Source organism: Mesoplodon densirostris, chromosome 7, assembly GCF_025265405.1.
Source record: "Mesoplodon densirostris isolate mMesDen1 chromosome 7, mMesDen1 primary haplotype, whole genome shotgun sequence".
In the NCBI taxonomy this organism is placed as follows: domain Eukaryota; kingdom Metazoa; phylum Chordata; class Mammalia; order Artiodactyla; family Ziphiidae; genus Mesoplodon; species Mesoplodon densirostris.
The window spans coordinates 22,730,170-22,755,534 of NC_082667.1; the positions used below are offsets into that span (position 1 = coordinate 22,730,170).

At 38.1% G+C, this 25,365-nt stretch overlaps 1 pseudogene; it reads right to left on the reverse strand.

The window, feature by feature from the left end:
• Positions 1–453: 453 nt before the first annotated feature.
• LOC132494137 (suppressor of SWI4 1 homolog) lies at positions 454–7,249 on the reverse strand (annotated as a pseudogene).
• Positions 7,250–25,365: the final 18,116 nt, after the last annotated feature.

A 25,365-nucleotide genomic window follows, 5' to 3' on the forward strand; every position in this document is an offset into this window, starting at 1 on the left:
AAAAGAGTGGGCCATTAGGACACAGGATTGACCTCTGTGTGCCCCCAAATGGGTTACGTTTGTGTTTCCACCTGGCCGTGGCATCCTTTCCACCTTTCTCTTCCCACTGTCCTCCACCCATCCTTAAGAACCTTGTTTAAAGAGGAGAATGGGAGACAACAGCCAACCGAACAATGTCTAAGTTTATAATAAGGTTTTGCTGAAATCATTTTGAATCTAATCAAACTTTTGGAGCCGTGGAATTAGAGTTTGTAGAGAAGTTAACTTTGCCTATATATCTGTCATTTTACCTCCCCCTGGAAAGTACATCATCACCAAACTGAGATAAAAAGACACCAATTAAAAAAAAACAACTCACAAAAGTGTAAAAATGCTCTTAGTAGTGGTCTTTGGAAGCCTCCAGTCACCATGTAGGCCCCAGCCTCGGTCTGCCCTCAGCTCCTTCACGGTTCCTTATAGCCTGAGGGCCTGGTGGGCTGTCTGTGCACCTTCGGGACCGGTGTCAGGCTCCTTGCCCACCACCGCCTGACGGGAATACTGGGTTTCACCTCCCCCCTCCTCCTGCTGGCTGGCTCCCTCTGCTTCCAGGGGTTCCCCCGGGGTCCTCAGCATCACAGTCTCCACTAGCCTCTGCCCATGCCCTCTTCAGGCCCCCAGAATCTTCTTCTAACGGGTCTCTCACTGCTCCTACTTGTTCTGGAAGTTCTGGGCCTGCCTGTCCTCCTTCTGGGCCTTAAGCTGCAGCTTCTCCTTCTTGGCTACGAGGGTGGCCTGCAGCTCCCCCAAAGTCTTGTGCAGAAAACTGTAGGACAGCATGCTCCCCTCCCCAACACCCTCCTGGGTCCTGATGAGCTGCAGGTTATGCGAGGCCCAGTACTGGTAGCGCCGGGCAACCGCCTGGGGCAGCTCGGTAACACTGTGCTCGCAATCCAGCTCTGTCTCAAAGGCGCAAGCCCATGGCCAGAACTCACCCATGTCCTGTAGGGAGCTCCTCTCCTCAGAAGCTTCATCATTCCACAACATGCTCCCACAACAACTTTCATGCTATAATAGCGGGATTCCAGCTCCTGGGAGTACGACCGTAGTTGATGAGAATTTGGCGCTTGTCGGCGTTCACGTTCGCGTTGTGCACATAGATGGGAAAACAGGTTCTGGTACACGGTGGCCATGAGCTTCACATGCACATCATGGGGCCCAAGGCTGCTCAGCACCAGAAGGGAAGGATGGGCAAACTGCCACTCAAGCACACGGGTAACAGCACAGCGAGGAAACCACAGCATGCACCAGCGTGTACGTGTTTGTCTGGAACATCAAGGTGGGGCCTCCAGAGAGGTGCATCAGCTTAATGTAAATACTGGTCTCCATTTTGCTCAAGACCAGTAAATATGTGACTTGGCAGGACGCAGCCAGTACCACAGAATCCTGCAAAGAGTTTGTCTTTCGTCCCCTCAGGCAGGCGGTGGCTGTGAGCAGCTCCACGAGACCAGTCAGACAGCCGCAGCAGCTGTAGGCTGGCGCCTCCCCACAGCTCGCCTAAACACGAAGGAGTGCGGCTGCGCAGCGTGGGTCTCGCGATGGCTGAGCTGCGTGCCCCCAGGCGCATGCGCGTGTTCTTAGGGTCCAGCGACCGCCTGGAGTGCTGACTCCCGCAGTCTCTTCCACGAAATTTCCTGTGTCTGCCGCTTCCAGCACGCTCTGCTCACCTCCTGCACCGCTGTGAAGAGTAACCGGTAATCCACTGTGCTATATACACATAGGGCTTTCAAAATATGAGAAAACTGAGGTTTCTGGTTCCCGACAGAGGTACAAGATGGGCTATGTTGGGGAGAACAGATAAGAGTAAAATAGAGTTCTTGTTAAATTAGGCACTGCTATGGGGAGGCTTGAAATCCGTTCACCTTGACAAATGCTCAGAGCACATGTTTTCCTCTCTGATCACCTTTGCATGTTATTCAGGATCCACCCATCCCCATTCTGCTTTACACAGCTGGGGGCGGGAGGTGGGTTCCATCACCCCTCCAGGTGTTTTTTGTTTTTTTTAGGTGTTCTTTTGATCAGTGTTTAAAATGGCTTTGTTACTGAACTAAACTCGGTTCTGCTCACCTGCCCAGAGTAAAGCCAATGTACTGACACCAGGTTGTGAGGAAAGAAAGTTGCGGTGTTTATTGCAGGCAAAGAGGGCAGCTAGTGCTTAAAAGGCCGAAATTCCCTGACGGCCTTCAGAGAAAGGTTCTTAAAGATGGGGTGAGGGAGGAGTTGGGGGTTATAGGGTGTGTGATCAGCTCCTGGACATTCTTCTGATTGGTTGGTGATGAGGTAACTGGGAGTCAACAGTGTCAACCTGCTGGTTCCAACCGGTCTGGGATCTACCTGCTTGTGGGCAGCGTACAGGTAACTTCTTTCACCTGGTGGGGATTTCAGTATCAGCAAAACGGCTCAAAGCATGTGACTCAGAATATTATCTATAGTCTTTGAGAAGGAACTAAAGGTCCTTGACTTTGTTTTATGACTAAACTATGATTATTTTGCCTTGCTTGACTGGTTTACTTTGTTTCTGCATTTTCTCACTTCTCTTATTAAACTCATTCTTTGGAACTTCGGGAAGGCCTAGGAGGCTAAAGTTTTTCTACAAAGAAGAGGCGGGCAGAGGCCATGGGGGTGGGGAGTCTGTCCGGGGAAGGCCCCGCAGGGTCCTGCTTGATTACAACCTCAGACTGGCTCTTTGTTCAAATCACAGACACCTGGTACTGGTGAACCATTTCCACCTCCTTGTTCTGGCATCACTAAGTGTTTCTGTGGTTCAACGTACAAGTGGCTATGTCTCTCCCCCCCACACACTTTCTCCTTTTGCCCCCTCCGTCCTTCCTGTCCCCACCTTGTTGGCTCAAACTGATATGAGAGCTATAGCCTTTATATTCCTCAAAAGAGTTCACTGTGTTACTCCCCTACAATTATAGAAAACACCGGGCTCTACACAGGATCCCATGGAAGCCTTTCTCATTAGCACTGAGGTTAGCCGCAGGCACCCTCGTCCCTCTGCTTTGGGGTGGGAGAGAGTCACAGCACACATATAACTCTCTCCAAAGATGGAACCCTCACATATCCTCTCTCAGGCGTCTTTCAATGTTTTTATGTCCTTGGGGGGCTTTCTAGAACCATGCCCTTGTTTTCAAATATTTCCTTTGCAAACTTCATATTGCTCTGGCCTATCATTTGGAATTTTATGTTTGGTTTGATCTTGCTATTATATTCACATCACTGAAAAGTAATGGGTCCAGGATTTAAACCTAGGTCAACCTGACTCGAAAACGCCTACTCCATAAGATGTCCCCAGACACAAGTCCACTGTCCTTTACCCCTCCCCATCTCTATCAATATCATCTTGCCTCTTTGACCTCTTTAAATGCCCTAAGAAAGTGGCGTTCTTGCCACACTCTCTTGGAAAACTTTACTTTGATTTCTGAAGGAGAATGTATTCCAGCTCTTATATACTAACTTTAAAGAACCCACTAATATAATATCTCTTCTCTTTCCTTTCATATTCTTTATCCAGAAAGTTTCTTTGTGGGAACAACTATATGACAACTGATCTTTCCACCCAGCATCTTAGAATATGACAAGAGTTATTTTCCTTCTCAGATAGACCTTGTATAATCAGCAACTGTGTTAATATCAGAAATGTTCACCTGAGCATTCTGTATAACCCATTTTTTCAATAAATAGATTTGGCTGCCGAGTAGCATAATTTGTTCAGTTTTCCCTTTGAAATATATTTAATCACAAACTAGAGGTTCACATGGGCCTATGTGTACAGACTGTTTGATAACTCCAATAATTTCAAATTTATTTGGTTATATTTTCAAAAAGCAAAAGAATGACAGTGTAATGTATGCAAGAAATTTTAACTGGAGTCAGAAGAGTAATAATACCTGCCCAGACACCCACATAAGATTATTGATAAATGTATGTAATAGAACTTTGTAAAACGTAAAGGGATTTTAATACTATTACCCACCCCCACTCTTCGCTTCATAATGCACAGAAAAGTATTGGTTACATTCATCAAGAAAATGCACATAATCCAAAGATATATAGTTGAAACAACACTTTATTATTAAAAGTTCTATATTTATCAACATTGAAATTTTCCCTTATGAAGTCAGCAAGAGTACTTTGGAGGGGAACATTGCTTTAATTCTGACTCACTAAATTATTTGTAAACTACTGAATACTTTGAACACATTCTTGAATACATTTGTAATATATCAGGACCATGATGCAAAGGCAAAATATGCAGACAGCATCTTTGTATTTTACCTTTATGTTTGCCAATTATTTATCTTGCACTTCCCCATATTTCACTTGATGCATTCTATTCAAATAATATACCGTGAGATCAAACCACAAGAACTCCAAATGCTCAGTCTATGATTGCCAGCCAGTAAATAGGTTCTCTTTCAACTTCGTTTAAATAACAGCTCCTGGAACTTAATATAATGAAAGGAGCCTGAAATAAAAAGATTGCTCTGCTTTACATGAAACACTCCTCCACACACATTTCAGTAAAGCCAGAATCTCTGAATCATCCGTTTGATAATTATTGAATAAAACAATTTCCAATTACACAAGAGAAATTATATAACACAAGTGCAAGTTGAGTCAATAATAGATTTAATTAAAATGGGCACAGGTGGAAATAGCCTTGGGGGAGGGGCAGAGTGGTCATTTCTTAAAATGAAATTAAAGGGAAAAAGGTAAGCACAGTAATAAAAAGAAAACCTAAGTAACCTATAAATAAATACCTAAGTCAATTTAAAGGTTAAATATTTTCCCTGCAATCTCATTACCTTAGCCAAATTTTCCAAATAATAATTCTGTATCCTTTGAATGCATGCACACCATAATCCTTGTTAGAATTTATACTGATAAAATGGTAGGGGAACACTTAGCACTAACCTTAAGCTACACAAGTTAGGTACTTGATGTGAACTATGTAAGCTCCATATTTATGTTAATTTCTACCATAACATCATGGCAGAAGTTTGTCTTATGATCTGTAGCTCTTTTAGAAAATACTTAAAACTTCCTTTTGGTTGTGATCCATAGTACCTACAAATATGAACCTATTGCTATCCTCATATATACTGTATATGATAGATATACATACATACATTAATTTTGCTTTGGTTTTTTACTCCCATTTCCCCCTATTTGACTGTAAACTTTGAGGACCAAGAGTGAGTTATCAAGTTATCAACTCATATATACTGAGTGATATGTATATATATATATATATATATATATAGAGAGAGAGAGAGAGAGAGAGAGAGGTGTCTTTTTTTAATTCAAAAAATGTTTTAGGATCTATCCACGTTGTGAATTATAAATCTAATTGATTGCTTCTTGCTACTATAAGGAATCCATAATATGTGTCCAATATATGCATCTATTACTTATAGGTATATTTATGTATACTATGTGCATATATATAATTTAGAGAGATCAGCATGTATAGAGAGATATCAATATATATGCCACTTGAGATGGTTGGTCTTTGTTCTCTGTACATTCCCTGCTCAACCAGTCCCTGCTTCACTCACATGACTCCTCTTAATTACGGGGCTTAATTAGTAATCACCTACCTGCTTGGCCCAGCTACTTGTTTCCCTGGTAACTGATGAGCCAACCTGAAATCAATTCCCCCTATAAATGATAGCCTCCTTCTCCACCAAGTAGCAAAGATTGCTACTGTGTCCTGCCTGTCCTCTGCTGCCCACGGTGGGCTGTTGCTCCAGGACCTTGGGTTTGGATATGTAATATCCTATGTCCAATAAGCTGTTGATGTCTCTGTCTCTGGGCTCTTTCTTCTGTCTTGAGGCTGGGCAGCTACAGGGCTTGCAGGCCTGCAGGGTGTAGCCCAGCACAGATCGTCAAGGGGATGAGGAACATAGAAAAACTAACAAAATAAAACAAAAGATACTTTGAAGTTTAAGGGAGTGCAAAGTTGTTTTTAAATAGAGGATTAATCTTAGATAATCGGGTACGTATGGCTTGTCATAAGAAGTGTTGCATCTAAAACAACTTCAAGGAAAACAAAATTACCGTGCCCTAAAAACTGTTGGAGGGAACAGAAAGGGGCTTCTGTGTTGCCAATGACCTGATGTTGTAGATAGAGAGTTAGAATAAAATTGTTTCATAAATTACTAGGCTGGAGGTCATAGAGGTTTTCCTACATTTTTCTATTGTCATGGAGTTGTAACTTTCGCACTTAGGCCTTTAAATAAAACCAGGTTCTATTTTTCTAAGTACTGTAAGATGGTAAGGCAGTTTTTCTAACATCACTTTAAAGGAGCCATTTTTATAACACCATATGTGTAACACACTTTATATAGATATTATATACCATATATGCTTATATATACTATGTGTATAAAAAGAAAAAAGCAAATTCTAAAATTAAATACAATTGTTTAATATATTTACTTGGTTAAATTAATTCAAGGTTAGATTGTTTCACTTGAATCTGAAGCAGGCTTGAACAACAGAGGTATTATGAAAATATTTCTGAGATGATACCATATTAAAATATATTTTGTCTGCCATTGCTTCACCACACCTATTAGGAAGAAGAAACTGAGAAAATGATCAAAAGTCTATGGTAATAGTCTCAGGCTTGAGATGAAATAAGCCTTATAGAAGGAAGTGACTGTTGGTACTTCTGATTTACAGATAAGAAAACAAAGCCTCATTAGTTCTAAGTAACTTTCTCTGAAATTTCATTTAGTGAAAAGATTATCTAAGATTTATATGTAGCTCTGTCCGTCTACTCTTAAACTCAGGCTTCATGCGTTAAACCAGGAGTCTGCAGACTTTTTCTCAAAAGGGCCAGATATAAATAAGCTTTGCAACCCATATTGTGTCTGTTGCAACTACTGTCATTATAGGACAGAAGGAGCTATAGACAACATGTAAACAAATAAGCATGGCTGTATTCCAATAAAGTGCTGTTTATAGACAATTTTAATTTCATAAAATTTTTACATCATGAAATATTATTCTCCCCTCATTTTTTTCAACTGTTTTAAGTCTAACAAATTGTTTGCTTACATGCTGTATACAAACAGATGGCAGGCTGGATTTGGCCCATGGTCTTTAATTTTTCAACATCTGCACAAAACTGTGTTAAACTTAGGCAGTCAGAACAGGGCTGAAGTTTGTGTTCTGCTGTGAGATGCTGCAGTGAGATCATTTTGCCTTAAGGATGTAGGTGAAGTGATTTTTATGGCATCCAAAATAGATAGCCAGCGACCAGACAAAAGTGCAAGCCAAAGTTTAAAAGTTAGTAATGGTAAGTATTTAAAAGTCATTCCCATGAGATTATAGCTCAAGCTGAAATAGTATTTGAAAATGTGACTTTGGATATAGCCGGAACTATGCAGTGGGAGGGGAGAAAGTAACAAGAGGATGTGACGTGTATGGAGGTATTGGTGAAAAGGGTAGAATGAAGATAAACAAATTCATGGGAAATAGGGAAGGAGATAGTTTCATGAAAGAGGAGCAGGGCTAATAACAAATCCAAGTGGACAAGGAAAAATTCATGGCTTCATTTAGCATCTGAGTAGGTTGACAATGATCTCTGATAGAAGAGCCACTATAGACAGGTTAGTGTAGGAGCAGGTTACAGATGCTTAAGTAGGTGGCAGAAGTAGGAGACCCGGCTTTCCATTAGAAATGAACTTTTTGAAAGGAGACTAACCTGTATTCGTTTTATGCTGAGGACTGAAGGGGCAAGTGGACAGAATAGTTTCCAGAATTCAGTGAGACCTGAGGCTAAGAAGGAGGGTTAGGGTCCCCAAGCTCCAAATGTGGAGGACACAGCTACTGCTAGAGGTCTGGCCTTCCAGAAAAAGTCTTCTAATTGGAGAAGACCTAACAGTTCTTAGGCCTTTAACAAAATGGCTATAGACAAGATCTTTGCCTGTAAAATATTGGCTGATGTTGCATTTCAGATATCTGAAAATATTTTAACCAAGCGATTTACTTCATTTGATTAGAGTGCATCTGAACATATTGTGATAAATACACATTGTATGCTGTTTTGGAATGAAATACATTCTGGATTTTTTATTACATAAAATACGAATTTCTCCTTCTACAGTCTTTAGTAACCAAAATTCTCTGCCACCTGATTCACATATTTATAATCAACTTTAATACCTTAATTCAATTTAAAAATATTAACCCCAAATATTTTTTAAACAAATTTAATCAGTTATACATATACATATGTTCCCATATCCCCTCCCTCTTGCGTCTCCCTCCCACCCTCCCTATCCCACCCCTCCAGGCGGTCACAAAGCACTGAGCTGATCTCCCTGTGCTATGCGGCTGCTTCCCACTAGCTATCTACCTTACGTTTGGTAGTGTTTGACATATTGTTTGGATAGAAAAAAACTGTACTCTAATAAACCAATTTACATTTTTCTTTTTTTGTATATTATCTCTGTTTACCTACCTTGGATAAGATTAATTCATTGAGTCACTAAATGTCTCATGTATGGTATTTTCCTAGACACTGTGGAGGATACTAATTAGAAAACAACATTCCCAGCATATGATGCCTGCAATCAGTTTGTAGGGAATAAAGTCATCTACAAATAAATATATTGGAATTCAGAAGAGAAAAGGACTGGAGGAAAAGAGATAAAGTGACAGCTTCATGAAGGATATGATATCTGAGTTCAGAATTTAAGAATGGGATATGCCAAGTGACAGGTTATTTTCCAGTTCCAGGGAGCAGAGAAGATGTCTCCCTCCAACAGCGATAATTGAAAATAAACAGGCCCTGGGTACAACCAACACCATCTTAAATGGAAATAAATCATCAGTGATGCAGTCCTTGGGATAGATTGCTCTTTGGGGAATTACCATTCTATCTACCAGATTCTATAACAATGGGCAAAGTGACAATATCAAACTTTTAATAATGCTCAGTAAGCACTTTGCCCTAATATGTTGTGACCACAGAATTTGTAGCAAATCATAAAACACACTATGTGATCATCTCCTCAATAAATTCCTTCTAAACCTTTGAACTTGACACATTGTAATCCAGTTTGGAACAGTAACAGTATGTTTTATTCTCTTGGAATTTGAGAAAATAAAATGACATAAGTTTTTTACATTGAAAATCAAGATGCAAGTTCTTATAGACAGCTGCAAGCTTAATTGTCTCTAGTCAATTCTTAAATTACTAAAAGGAGAATTGATGTTGGAAAAAAAATACAGAAGAAATAGAAGCTTGAGAAAGATATGCTTCACAAACCTGGTTAAATAATGCTTATTCCTTCACAGTCAGCTAGCTTATTGTCTTACCAATGTGGAAGCTAGGGTTTTAAAAATATTTGTAGTTACAAATACCTGCGCAGTATTAACTTTAATTTGTTTTATATTTTCTTTTGTATTTATTTTTTCTGACAACTTCATCAGTGTCTGTTTGGCAACAATGTGGACTTCGTATGATGTGGTGACTATCACAAGCAAATTCTGAATATATGGTCCCGTTCCAGAGCTATCAAAGCAATAGACTGTGGCCTCTGTAGGAGATGTATCATGGGTCAACCTATTCTGTTGCCCAGACCTGCATCTCTGCCCCTGAAGAATTGTTCTCAAGTGGACTCACCAGTAAATCTCATAGGTGTAAATATCAGTGTGTCAGAACCCATATCACACAGAACCCAAGCTAAGTTGGATGTCCATTTTCTCCAAGTTCATCCATAGATTCAATGCAATTCTAGTAAAATCCAAATAGATTTCTTATGAAAATGACAAGTTGATTCTAAAAATGTGCATAAAAATGCATAGGATCTAGAATAGCCTTTTTTCTTTGGGGAGAAAAAGTTATAACTTAACACTACTTAATTTCAAGTTTTACTCTATAAGCCACAGTTATCAGGATATGATGGTATTGGTGGAAGGATAAACACATGGTCAATTGAATGGAGTTGAGAGACTAGAAATAGAGCCATACATAGAGTGAATTGAGTTTTTGACCAGAGCAATTCAGAGGAAAAAGTCATTGCAACAAAGAGAGTCTGGACCCATAGAGGCTAGATTCATGGAAACATGAAGTACAGATTCCCCGAACAGGTCACTGAGAATGATGACAAGTAGGGCTACTACTACTATACTTTGGCTACTGAACCCAGGTATTCTACTTGTTTGGGAAACAGCATCATATAAGGCCATTGCATCCTGGTTGGATGGAGCATCATTCTTGTAGCATAACATCTCAAAGTGGGAACCTCATCTTTGCCTTCAAAAGACCATTCCATCACTCTGTCAGTGTGAATCTGTACTTCTGCGGAGTATTCTAAGTGATAAGACCAGTGAATCCCATGACCACATGCTGTAATTTACGCAATAGCTTTTCTTTTTTTTAGTTTTAGAAAAGGAAGCACCTACATTACTTTATTACTGTAAAATTTTCCTAATCCAAACTTGTAATTTCACTAGTCTACCTCACATTTTATGATTCTAAATTGTCTTAGAATCATAAAATTGTCTTAAGTTTGTATCTACAGTATGTGCTTGTCCTTTCATTTAATTTGGAAAATGTATTAAAATTCTCTGCCCTCCCCCCCAAAGAAAGTAGAGTCATGTACCCACTGCCTCACCATTACTGGTTCTTATGAAGGCCAACCTCCAAGATGGTACCTGTTGATTTTTACTTCCATGTATTCATTCTCTTCTGTAGTCTTCTCTCACACTGAATGGAGTTAACCAATATAAGCAATAGAATATTGTGGAAATGATACTATGTGACTTCCAGAGCTATTCCACTAACATGCTCCTTCCACCTTGCTCCCTAATAGATCATTTGCTCAGGCAGAAGCACTTATCAGCTTCCAAAGAAGTCCAGACAACCTTATATAGGTTCCATGCCACAAGGAATTGAGACCCCTACAAAAACCAGTACTTACTGACCAGGTACGTGAGACATCGTGGCAATAGATCTCCACATGCAATTAATCCTTCAGATGACTAAAGCCTCAAATGACATGTTGAGTACAACCTTAGCTGCTATAACCATCTAGCTAAGCAACTCCCAGACTCCTGACCCAAAAAAACTGTGTAATAAATACATGTTTATTTCTTTAAGCCACTAAATTTGGGTGCATTTTTATGCCACCATAGTTAATTAATGTAGCTATGAAATGTATCCCTTAGTATAATGCAGTTTTGCGTTTAATCCCATATGTGAACCAAACAGTAAATCCTTGGGAATTGTACTGGCTAAAACCCTGTAAGGAAGAAAGAAAAACTCAATCCCAGAATATGTGTTGATTCCATTCAAGGTGAATTACTGTCCTTTCTGAAGCAATTAAATGACCATCCCTTAAAAGATGGTGCTATATTGGGAACCCAGTGTAGGTTTTGGTCCATGGCAGTTGGACATATGGCAGCAGCAATAGCCACCTCAGCCTTGGAGCCCATGTTATTGAGCCTATGTATAGCATCCATTCTTGCCATCATGGCTCTTCCTCCCATGTGCCCACTATCCCAGCACCAAGGTGACCAATGAAGAAACTAGTTAATGTCAACTGGGCAGGTCATTTTGCTTACTTGTGAATTTAGACCCTACTGTGTAGGCAGGTAAAAGGTGCCCCTTTACTTTGGAAGAGATATCCTAGCATGCACCATACCACTGGGCATTTAGAAAAATTCACTGATGTGGTAAGCTCTTGAATCTTCATAGAGTTTATCTTCTTTCCTAAAGATTGTACATGCCTTACCAGGACATCCAGCACACTTGCCACTTTTTGCTCATTCAATCTGATTAACCTGATATATTTACATAGTGGACTAATGTGGTGTGCATGGAATTATCCAGGCAGACCAGATACCTCTGCACTATATTTTAACTCATGTTATGGCCCAGTATATGGTCCATCTTGGTATACACTGCATGTACACTTGAAAAGAGCATGCATTTTACAATTATTAGGTTTAATGTTTTATAAATTAAATGTAATCAAGTTATTTAATTGCATGTTCAGTTCTGTGTCACTATATATCCCATCACTACTTCTGTATCTATATATCACTATTGATATTTTTGTCTCAGTTGTCTACCCATTACTGAAAATAGGGTGTTAACTATGCAACTATGAATGTGCATTTGTATATTTTTCTATCTAGTTTTGTTTTCTTAATGTGTCTTATAGTTCTGTTATTAGATTCACAGACATTTAGGATTTATATATCTTCTTGATGAATTAGCTATTTTATGATTCTGAGTGGTTCCTATTTATCTTTTTTATTTTAAGTCAACTTTGTCTGATATTAATATAACCATACCATATTTCTCATGCTTAGTGTTTCCTAGTGTGTAGTTCCATCCTTTTACATTCAGTCTAGTTCTGTCTTTGTAAAGTGCTTGCTCTTGATACCACAAAATAGTTGGGTCTTTTTTATCCAGTCTGACCATCTCTGCTTTTTAATTACAATGCTTAGTGCATTTATATTTAATATCATTAATTATATAGTTTGGTTTAATTCAGTTTTTTGCAATGTGTTCTTTAGTGATACTATCTGCTTTTGGCTTTCTTCTTCTTTCCTGACAGCTTTGGAGTTGATCAAATACATTTTATTATTCTATCTTCTTTATAGACTTTTTAGCTGTATTTCTTTAAATAATAATTTTATTAGTTTTCCTAGGGGTAATGATATGCATCTTAACCAAGTTTACCTAGATTCAGTATTATAAAATTGCAAGTAAAATGTCAAAACAGTAGTGAAATTCCATTTATCTCCCATCCTTAGTGTTATTGTTTTCATATATTTTACATCTGCTTATGAAATCTGGCAATATGATGTTATACATTTTGCTTTCATCATCTTTAGAAAAATTAAAAGAAAAAATGTATTTTATCTTTATCTACATATTTACCATTTCCTCTGTTTTTCATTCCTTCTGGGAGATCTGAGTTTCCGTCTGCTGTAATTTCTCTTCAATCTCAAAAGTTCCTCATTTCCTGAAATTCAGGTGTGCTGCTGACAGTTGTTCTCAGCTGTCATTTTCTGAAATACCTTTATTTCTGTCTTTTTAAGGGATATTTTCATTACTTGCAGTATTTTAGGTTGACCATTCAGCACTGTTTTACATCCAGAACTTTAAATATGTTGATCCATTTTCCTTTGCCTGCCTTGTTTCCAATGAGAAGTCATCAATCCTTCATAATCTTGTTGTTCTATATCTAATGTTTCTTTTTCTCTGCCTGATTTTAAGATTTTCTCTTTTTTTTTCAGTTTTCAGCATACTTAGGTATGGTGTACTATGTCATGATTTTTTTTTTTTTGTATTTAACCTTCTTGAGATTGGAAATCAACAAGTCTTGGTATATAAATTGATGTTTCTTATGAATTTAGGAAAGTTTGGGGTATATAAATTGATGTTTCTTATGAATTTAGGAAAGTTTTGGCAATTACGTTTCAAATATTCTCATTGACCATCCCCTCTCTCATCTCCTACTGGGACTTAAATTACATTAGGTTACATTGTTTGAGATGAACTACAAGTCACTGAGTTAATGTTTTGTTAGTTCATTTTTCCAACATTTTCCCCTGTATTCTTCAGACTGAATAATTTTTATTGAATGTCTCAAGTCTAATGTCACTTTCATTTCCTGACTCTGGTTCTAATAAGTTTATCCTGTAATTTATTTTCAGATATTGTATTTTGCAATTCTAGAGTTTCTATTTGGTTCTTTATATAACTTCTATTACTATTCTGAGATTTGCCATTTGTTTACTCTTTATCACCAATTACTTTATTCCTTTGTTTTAAAACATATTAATTATAACTGCTTTTAAACTCTTTGTATGCTAATACCAACATTTGTGTTTATAACCTTTTTTAAACAAATTGGAAGTGGGTCATGTTTTCATAATTTTTGGCTATCCATGAATTTTTAAAAAACGTAATCTTCACATTGTGTCATATATTGAAGGGAACCTAACTTATGCCACCTTTTAAAAAGTATTTTGACTTTTAGCAGGCAGTTAAATTGCTGACAGGTCTTTTTGGTCCTTCCAGGCTTAGTTATATCCTTTGTTAGGGTAGATTTATTACCATTCCGAACTTGGCCTTAGAGAAGTTCCTCACTGTAGTAAGGCATCCTCACCACTGTGGTGTGACCTTTCTAGAACTTAACATTGTATACACAAGGTGCTCAGCATGGTCTTTCCATTATGGTTGGACTGGAAGGCCAGTGTCTCTCAGACACACACAACCTACAGTCCCATCACTGCACAACTTCTGGTATCATTCAGCTTTCAGCCTCACAGCAGGGAATCTCTGCTGGGCCTCAGGGAATCTCACCTTGCACGTGTGCAGCCCAGCTCTTGGCCAAGGATCCACAATGAATGACCACACAGACTTCTGAAGCGTTCCCTCTGTACAGCTCTCTCTTTTACAATGTATGCCCTGCAAATTCCAGCTATGTAAGCACTCCACAGCTCTCATTTTTTATCCTCAACTTGGAAAACAGGGTTGCTCAGCCTCCACCTCACTATTCTATGGCAGGAAAATGTTAGTAGTTGATCCTCCACTTTTAAGGAATTAAAATATCCTTCAAGGCTTATTTTAAGTGCTACTAAACTTTCCCTCATCCCTACTACCAAGAATCACCAGTAGTTAGATATCTTTTTGTACAGATCTCAATAACCTTTAGTTAGTAGCTGGCCTTGAGGATAAATATGTTCTTGCTTAATAACCCTTGTTTAGACCAAGTTCCTTAAGGGCAGGTATATTTGTGATGGTGAAAGGGAGTGAGCAGTGAGCATGGGATTCAGTTTTAGGAGCTCATGAGATTTAGAATTAGAAATGGCTCTACTGTTTTCTGCTTCTAACTTACATGGTCTTAGAAATTTATCTAACCTCTCTGAATGTCAAATCTCAAGTTTATGGTATCTATGACCAACTAATTATAGACCAAATTGTCATGAGGATAAAGTGAGATAATATACACAAGTGAAATTTTAACCAATAAAGGGCTCATAAAAGTATCAGTTAAAGCACTTGTGAGCAGGTCAACATCATCTTCATATTCATAATCATCCTAATACCTCATAAGGTAAAATTTTATGTTAGTTTTTTTAATGGTAGTGATAAAATCTCACCTTGGGATACTTAAGTGCACACAGAATTCATGGCCCTGAAGGGTAATGTTTACTACTGAAATAAATTCTATGTAACTTTTTATATTTAAAAAATTAAACCTTGAAGAATATAGAACACCACAGTGTTAAATAACTGGGTTTCCTTGAATCAATGAAGAGTCAGATATATCAACTAACAAATGGCTATATTTCTTTAGCACTGCTCATATACAAGAGCAATAAACAGTAGTAAATGACATTTTTTGGATCTTTGTCATGAAACAGTCTTTGTTAATATAACCCATTTCTACACAACCTTTTATGCATAATAAAACTACCCAAAGGTATGCTTGTAACATCTGGTGGTGCACAGCAATATAATTCCAGTGAAATGACAAACTTTGCACCAGCCAGGGTGAGGGAATAGATTAAAACTTGGTGTCATCAGCAAATTTAATTATTTCTTAATGTAATTCTTCAGTGCCTTTGTGCAGGGCTTTTTAGAGGATTTGTTTCACCTAGTGATAAAACACTCTAAAAGTTCATGTATTTTACTTCAAATAGTAGCTCTTATATGGCTGTATTAAAATAATGAATTTTCATCATAGCAGGCTAACAATAGAACATAGCTCCACTGGAGAAGAAAATTGGACACAATTGAATGCTATGTAGCAAAACATTTAATAAAAGTAAATAAGGGGCTTCCCTGGTGGCTCAGTGGTTGAGAGTCTGCCTGCCGATGCAGGGTACACGGGTTCGTGCCCCGGTCTGGGAAGATCCCACATGCCGCGGAGCGGCTGGGCCCATAAGCCATGGCCGCTGAGCCTGCGTGTCCGGAGCCTGTGCTCCGCAACGGGAGAGGCCACAACAGTGAGAGGCCCGCGTACAGAAAAAAAAAAAAAAAAAGTAAATAAGGTTGTCTAACAGGTTTAATAAACACACTAAACTTGGTAGGATACAGTCAGAAAATAATTTTGTTTTCCTACCACCAGGGCCTTCAAATATCCTCTGTGAGATCTCCATCCCCTCTCCCTGGATATCTTTAACAGATAGGTTGCTTTTCTGATAACTTCTAGGTTTTAGAAGAGTGTCATTTTCAGGATGAAAATATCTAGTATAATCTAAACCAAAACCCACCTCTCACACAGTTCAAGCATTTTCTCCCTACCCCTGTTCAAGATTGACCAAATGTTTGGGAACCAGCAAGGGGAAAGAAGGATTTTGGCATGGTTCCTCTCCACTCCACAGACTTTGTGAGGTAAGGGAGAGGAGAGAAAGGATGAGAAAGAAATTGACAAAGTCTTTTTACTTGGTTAATGCTGGTTATAGTCCTCTGGTGACGGCTGAGTCAGAGATCCAAATGTTGGGTCTTTTATCAGATGTACATTGAAGGATTTTAGGAGACTAGTCACAGGAGCCTTCACTCTGTACAACTGTGACATGGTGATGCACTATATGGCTGACGTCATTCAAACTTCTTGGTCTCTTCCCCCATGTTACTCTCACCTTGACACCCAGAGTCCTTTCCATACGACAGTCTCAGCTACTGAGCCTACAGGAGAATCTCTCTTTCACTCTCTCACTCTTGTGTTATCTCTATGAATGTTTTCCATTTGCCCCAATCACTTGGCTTGAGACAAGGTAAAAAACAGCTCTTCACTTATTGGAAGGGGAAGGAAGTGCACAAAAACTCTGTCTTTCACATATTCTCTTCAAGGAAGTCTCTGTGGAATACTCTTCTGTTTTACTCATGTATATGTAGAAGATGGATATTTTCTGTGAAGTGAATTTGGTCTCCTCTTCAATTAGCCCAACAGAGATGTCTGTAGCCACACTTGTTAAAATGTAGGAACACTCGCCATAATTTACTCAAACTCGGGGGCAGTCGTCAAATCCCCAGGATGACTATAAAGGTCCCACCTCTCACTCTATTACACATATTTGTGCAAATTACTATTTTTGTTTCTAGTTTACTAGAATCTATCTGTTTTTGTCTCTGGTTTACCAGATCGACCATGAAGTTAATGGTGCTTAAGTTTCAGGTCTCTTTACTTGCATGTGCCCCTTCTAAAGCTCTATACCTAACTGTGAATTTGTAATTTTTTGTTCTTTTTCTTGGAGATATTCCCCAAATTATGTAAGATTGAAGTTCCCAAAGTCTTGTTTTGGCTTTTTCTAGAGGGATATATTTTCAGAGTGTTCAGAGCAAAGGCAAAAATGATTTCACTTGCTCAACTATTGACACCAGTCTTTGTCTTTCTCTTACCAACTCCTGCCTCCAAACTTCTACCCATATGTGCATGTTTAACTCTTCCTAGACTCTTGAGAATGATTTAATGTAATAATCAATTGTGAGAGTTGATTTAAACACACAGTAATTTACTCTGGTACAAATTTCCATAGATCTACCAACAAGTTAAGATCTCAGCATCTTGAGAAGTTTAGTATGGCATCCCAAACAGGAAACTACTGCCATGAATCATTTAGTGCAGAAATAAACTTAATTTGTAGGTTTTAAAGGGGAGGTTGGCAGAGCAGCTGTTTGACTGACATATCTAATATTATGGGCACTCAATAAAGTTGTTAACTAAATTAGGTGACACAGGAGAACCATTGGGAAATTGATCACAATATGACAGAATGAGGAGATATGGATATTATCTCACTGGATTTTAAAAGCCTGTGTACTATTTTGACACTGAAGGAATTTCAGGTGTGGTCAGACTGTTGCTGTCTGACCTCAGCCAGAGCTGCAGGCTCCTGCATTCCTCCACAGCCTCCAAATTTGTGGGTCAGTTATAGCAAAGAAGTTTTACTTTGCCAACCAAGTTTGGTAGGGACTGCCTGGGCACTGTGCTAAGATGGCATTTTTCTACCTCTGGATTCACTCGAAAGCATTTCATGGTCAGTTAGTGATGCTGCCATAGGTACTGCAATGAAAAGTGATGACGTTTATGCTACGTGTCTTCCATTCATGTATGAGGATAAGCAGATGTGCTGCCTAATAACTATTCTCATCATTATACCCATGTGTCAAGAGATAGCCTACAGTCTATCTTGGCATTTTTGTGATTACATTTTGTACAATAATCTGAAAGAAATACAAAATTCCTACATTTTGTATGTTCATTTTAAAACATGTGACACTCAGCAGCACATCATAGTAAGGAATGATTGGAATAACTGAATAGAGCTTTTTCTTTCCCTATTTCTAATTCATCTTCCTCAATGTATAAAATGTAATACCATGTATTATTCATCAACAGCAATGCAGTGCTGCCAAGCAAATGTCATTCAGTGAGATTACCATATATATGTGGCTGTACATCAAAATGTTTTTCTGTGGTTTGCGATTATCCAACATTATGGAAATGTGAATAACGAGTTAAGGCAAATACGAAACCTTTAGTCAAGTGGTGGAAAGGGAGAATTTTTCTCCATATCAAATGTGTTGAAAGAGCTCAGGTGAGAAGAAAAGGCTTCTTTTAGCTGCCACGCCAGAGCTGACAGAGACCTTGCAATCCAAGTTGGCAGACATGTATCACAGCCAGGCACCACGGACACCACTGTCTCTTTTTCTGACATGAGCAGACTCGCAGGGCTGCTTCATGGTATCGAGTCAGGGACATGAAGATAGACTCCTGAGACCAGAGAGAGATTGGTATTTTCCCTCTTTCAGTTAATGAGATTTTTCTTTGCCTTCATTTAATATTTCAGTGTCTAATGCCTTTGAGAGGGATGAAGGAAACTAGTGTATTTAAAACCTCCTGTGTTTCAGGCAATAGGCTCAGTACTTTATACATATTAATTCATTTAACCATATATCTACTCTCTGATATACTTAAATCCACATTTTATATGTACTTAAATCCACAGTTTGCAGGTGAAGAAACTGCAGATCAGAAAGCTAGAGATAATTTGAGTTAGGTTACCCAAAATTTGAACCTGAGCTATCTCTCTTCAATTTGTTTTTTCTACTACATTACTCCACCTCATGATGAAAAATTACATTTTTCCCAGTTATTTGTTTATTTGTTTTATCTGCCTGAATCTCCTCGATTATCTATTTCCCACTACCTCATAGAAGCTGAGATAATTTTATCACCATGTTTTGGAAATTTGACCAACTTTGAAAAGAAACGTAACTAAGTAATTTTCTGTAATTTGGCTGTATTTCACATTCAATATTTTCCAAGTAGTTTCCTCTTTTTGCTTTTAAGGTAAGTAGAGGTAATGATATTTAGAGATAAGTTGATCTATCTGCTCACCTAAAACTTTATTCTTTATGTTCTAGAAGGGCAGCAGAGCATCAGGGCAGGGGTCATTCTTGTGATTATCTGAGGAATACCATCGCTAGAGATTCTACATACCCTTGCAGAAGTTAACATCAACAACAGCTTTTAATACACTTGGCATCTCCTTCTACTCAAAGATCTTCTTCCTCTGCTTGTTGCTTTCCATTTGCAAGGGCTGACCTACACATTCTCTTACCACAGTCTTTAACCTTTAAAATCCTTCCCCTCTCTTCACTCCCCTACTCCTGCTAAGTGAATCACTATGTCACATAGAAGTCATCATATCTGTAGGCTCCAGTACGGCACCAGATATGTATCTAAGTTCATTTGCAATAAAGATTGCAAATACACTGTTCTAATAAAAATAGCCTTTATCTATTAAGTACTTACTATGTGCTAGGCATTATTTTAAATGCTCTTCATGGATGTAATCATTTAATCTTCAAAACAACACTGAATGTTGGTTTTAAGATTACCTGCATTTCAGGAAGTCAAGGTTATATAGCTAGCAAGGCTACATAGCTTGCTCAAGGTCTCACAATTTAGTAAGTAGCAGGGCTAGGATTTGAATCCAGTCATTCTGGCTGCAAGCCCTGGATGCTTAGCCATTACATCATCTAGCAGGCATTGCATAGCAGCTACTTTATCTGAATAATCTATTAGGCAATTAATACATCCAGTGATGTAAGAACAATTCCTAGTCGTATTTCTTCTGTATTGTACAGATAAAAACTGAACCTCAGGTTCTTTGTCTAAATTCAGTTATTGAGTAGTAGAATGAAGATTGAGACTAGACTCTGTTTTACTTTTGATCTTGTGTTCTCTCCTGATCATGCTAACATCCTAGCAGTGTGTGTTATGCATTATATTTAAACGTCTCTTCTAGAGGATGAGCAATATGTTCTCACAGGAAAATGTTCATTACTATTACATTGCAGTAAATATTTTGAATCAACCTACAATTCCAGAGTGCAAAACAGCTTGTTTTAAAGAAATGTCTTCTAACTTACACACACACACACACACACACACACACACACACACACACCAAAACAAAAACTAGATAGCGTTTTGTAATTATTTGTCTTTTAAAAAGAAAAGAAGGGCCTCTCTGGTGGCGCAGTGGTTGAGAATCCACCTGCCAGTGTAGGGGACGTGGGTTCGATCCCTGGTCCAGGAAGATCCCACATGCTGCGGAGCAACTAAGCCCGTGTGCCACAACTACTGAGCCTGTGCTATAGAGCCCGTGAGCCACAACTACTGAGCCCGCGTGCTGCAACTACTGAAGCCCACATGCCCAGAGCCGATGCTCCACAACAAGAGAAGCCACTGCAATGAGAAACCCACACACTGCAATGAAGAGTAGCCCCCTCTCGCCGCAACTAGAGAAAGCCTGCGCACAGAAATGAAGACCCAACACAACCAAAATAAATAAATAAAATAAATAAATTTAAAAAAAAAGAAAATGTAAAGGACTTTTAAGTTGCCAAAATATATAGTTAAATCTTCAAGTTTTAATATTCCTCACAGGAAAAGTAAGCAAAGCAAAATTTGCTGGGGACAACGTGGAGACCAGGAACTTTTCATTCTAAATTTCTAGACTGTCTTCATATACTTGTTAAGTGAGTTTATTTGTATTTTTAGAATTTTTCTTTAATTAGAAACCTCATATTATAAAATATTCTTTATTGTATAATAATATCCCTATTAGACCATTTCTACATACAATGAGCTTTGCCCACTCTCAGTTCCCCCAGATGACCTTGAATTATTCATTTTAGCACATCATTATGTAGTATAAGGATATTTTCTGTATAGTAAGGTGGTGATGAAAATGGAATATGGTGTCAAAAGACTTACGTTTCTATCATAAAAATTCGATCTTAAGCAAGTTCTATGTTCTCAATCTCAGTTTCTTTGCCACGAAAATGTGGATAATAATGCCTATATTTCATGGCTGTTTTAGGATTAAATGAAGTGTTTAACAGGTATTAGTTTCTTCCTCTTTTTCCTACCTCAGTATCTTAGTCAAGGTTATTTTGTGTCAAAGTACAGAAACTCATTTAAACTAGTTTAGGTATAAAATGAAAGTTGTTGAAAAGACATTCTGCAAACTCAGACAATCCAAGTAAAAGATAATCAACTAGGTCTCAAGACAGGTGGGAAGAGCAAACAGTAAGCTGTCAGGAACCTAAACAGTTATTTTAAAATTGTCTCTCTCTACTGACAAATGGCTTCTCAACCTGCTGCTTTCTGTCTGTCTACCTAATTTTTAAAATTCAAATGTAGTTGATTTACAATGTTATGTTAGTTTCAGGCATGCAACAAAGTGATTCAATTATATTTTTCAGATTATTTTCCATTATAGGTTTTTACAAGATACTGAATATTGTTCCCTGCGTTATACAGTAAATCTTTTTTGCTTATCTATTTTATATGTAGTAGTGTGTATCTGTTAATCCATATTCCTAATTTATTCCCCCCTCCCTTTCCCCTTTGGTAACCATAATTTTATTTTCTATGTGTGTGAGTCTATTTCTGTTTTGTAAATAGATTCATTTGTATTATATTTTACAGTCCACATATAAGTGATATATAATATTTGTCTCAGTTATTTCACTTAGTATAATATTCTCTAGGTCCATCCATGTTGCTGCAAATGACAATATTTCACTCTTTTTTATGGCAGAGTAATATTCCATCATGTATATGTACCACATCTTCTTTATCCAGTCATCTGTCAATGGACACTTAGGTTGTTCTATGTCTTGGCTATTGTAAATAGTGATGCTATGAACATTGGAGTACATGTATCATTTTGAATTAGAGTTTTCATCTTTTCCAGATTTGTGCCCAGGAGTGGGATTACTGGATCATATGGTAACTCTATTTTTAGATTTTTAAGGAACCTCCATACTGTTTTCCATAGTGGTTGCACCAATTTACATTCCCACCAACAATGTAGGAGGGTTGCTTTTTCTCCACAACTTCTCCAGCATATATTATTTGTACTTTTTGATGACAGCCATTTTGCCAGTGTGAGGTAATACCTCATTGTAGTTTTTTTTTTTTTTTTTTTTTTTTTTGCTGTACGCGGGCCTCTCACTGTTGTGGCCTCCCCCATTGCGGAGCACAGGCTCCGGACGCACAGGCCCAGCGGCCATGGCTCACGGGCCCAGCCTCTCCGCGGCATGTGGGATCTTCCCAGACCGGGGCACGAACCCGTATCCCCTGCATCGGCAGGCGGACTCTCAACCACTGCGCCACCAGGGAAGCCCCTCATTGTAGTTTTAATATGTATTTCTCTAACAATTAGCAGTGTTAAGTATCTTTTCTTGTGCCTGTTGGCCATCTGTATACCTTCTATGGAGAAATGTCTATTTAGGTCTTCTTGTTTTTTTTTAAATGTTTTGGCTGCATCGGGTCTTAGTTCTGGCATGCTGGATCTTTCATTGTGGCACATGGGCTCTTTGTTGTGGTGCATGGGCTTCTCTCTAGTTGTGGCACGCAGGCTCTCTAGTTGTGACCCATGGGCTCCAGAGCACGTGGGCTCTGTAGTTGCAGCACATGGGCTCTTTAGTTGTGGCATGTGGGCTCAGTAGTTGCAGTGCACAGGCTTAGTTGCCCCATGGTATGTGGGATCTAAGTTCCCTGACCAGGGATTGAATCAGCATCCTCTGCATTGCAAGATGGATTCTTAACCACTGGACCACCAGGGAAGTCCTCTTCTGCCCATTTTTGATTGGGTTTTATGGTTTTTGATATTGAGTTGTATGAGCTGTTTGTATATTTTGAAAATTAATCCATTGTCAGTCACATTGTTGGCAAATATTTTCTCTAGTCTTTAGGTTATCTTTCAATTTTGTTGACAGTCTCCTTTGCTGTGCTAAATCCTTTCAATTTGAGTAGGTACCATTTGTTTATTTTTGCTTTTATTTCTTTTGCCTTGTGGAGACTGATCTAAGAAAATATTGCTACAATTTATGTCAGAGATCATTTTGCCTATGTTCTTTCTATGAGTTTTATGGTATCAGGTCTTATATTTAAGTCTTTGAACCATTTTGAGTTTATTTTTGTGTATAGTGTGAGGAAATGTTCTAACTTCGTCCATTTGTATGTGGCTCTCCAGCTTTCCCAGCACCACTTGCTGAAGAGACTGCCTTTTCTCCATTCTGTGTTCTTGCATCCTTTGTCAAAGATTAATTGACCATAGGTGTGTGGATTTCTTTCTGGGCTCTCTATTCTGGTCCATTGATCCATATGTCTGTTTTTGTACCAATACCACACTGTTTTGATAACTCTAGCTTTGTAGTATTGTCTGAATCTGGGAGGATTATGCTTCCTGCTTTGTTTTTTGTCTTCAGAATTACTTTGGCAATTCTGGGTCTTTTATGGTTCCATATGAATTTTAGGATTATTTGTTCTGGTTCTGTGAAAAATATCATTAGTAATTTGACAGGGATCCCATTAAATCTGTAGATTGCTTTGGGTAGTATGGCCATTTTAACAATAGTAATTCTTTTAATTGAAGAGTATGACATATATTTCTATTTCTTTGAATCTTCTTCAGTTTCCTCTATGAATGTTTTATACATTTCAATGTATAGGTCTTTCACCTCCTTGGTTATTTTTTTAATGGGATTTTAAATGGGATTTTTTTTTTTTTACCTTCTGATATTTCATTGTTGGTATAAAGAAATGCAACAGACTTCTGTATGTTAATCTTGTATCCTACTGCATTGCTGAATTCATTTCTTAGTTAGGATAGTTTTTATGTGGAGTCTTTAGGGTTTTCTATATAGTGTATCATGTCCTCTGCATATATTGACAGTGTTACATGTTCCCTTCCAATTTGGATACCTTTTATTTTTTTCTTCTTCCTAGTGACAGTCTGATTGCTGTCACTAGGACTTCCAATACTATTTTGAATAGAAGTGGTGAGAGTGGGCATCCTTGTCTTGTTCAAGAACTTGGCAGGAAGGCTTTAACCTTTTTACCATTGAATATTATGTTGGCTGTGGGTTTCTCATAAATGGCTTTTATTATGTTGAGATATGTTCCCTCTTTACCCACCTCGGTGAGAGGTTTTACTTGAATGGATGTTGAATTTTATCAAATGCTTTTTCTGCATCTGTTGAGATATCATGTGGGTTTTGGTCTTTTCTTTCATTAATGTGATGCATCCCATTGATTTCGTGTATGTTGAACCATCCTTGAGACCTAGGAATGAATCCAACTTGATCATGGTGTGTGATCCTTTTTATGTATTGTTGGATTTGGTTGGTTAAATTTTTGTTGAGGATTTTTCATTTATATTCACTAAAGATATTGGCCTGTAATTTTCTTTTTTATAGTACCTTTGTCTGGTTTTGGTATCAAGGTGATGGTGGCTTCTTGTAAAGATTCTGGGAGTGTGCCTGCCTCTTCAATCTCATGGAATGGTTTGGGAAAGATAGGTGTAAGTTCTTTGTATGTTTGGTAGAATTCCCCAGTGAAGACTTCCAGTCCTGGACTTTGTTTGCAGGGTGTTTTTTGTTTGTTTTGTTTTTTAAATTACAGATTCTATTTCACTTCTAGTGATTGGTGTGTTCAAATTATCTGCTTCTTCTTGACTCAATTTTGGCAGGTTGTATGTTTCTGGAAACTTGTTCATTTCCTCTACGTTGCCCAGTTTGTTGGCATGTAACTGTTCATAGTATTTTCTTATGATTTTTTTGTATTTCTGCAGTATCAGTTGTTATTTCTCCTCTTTCATTTCTTATTTTTTTATTTGGGTCCTCTCTCTTTTGTTGGTGAACCTGCTTAGAGGTTTGTCAATTTTGTTTATCCTTTCAAAAAACTACCTCTTCATTTTATTGATCTTTTATGTTGTTATTATGATCTGTATTTTATTTATTTCCTCTCTGAT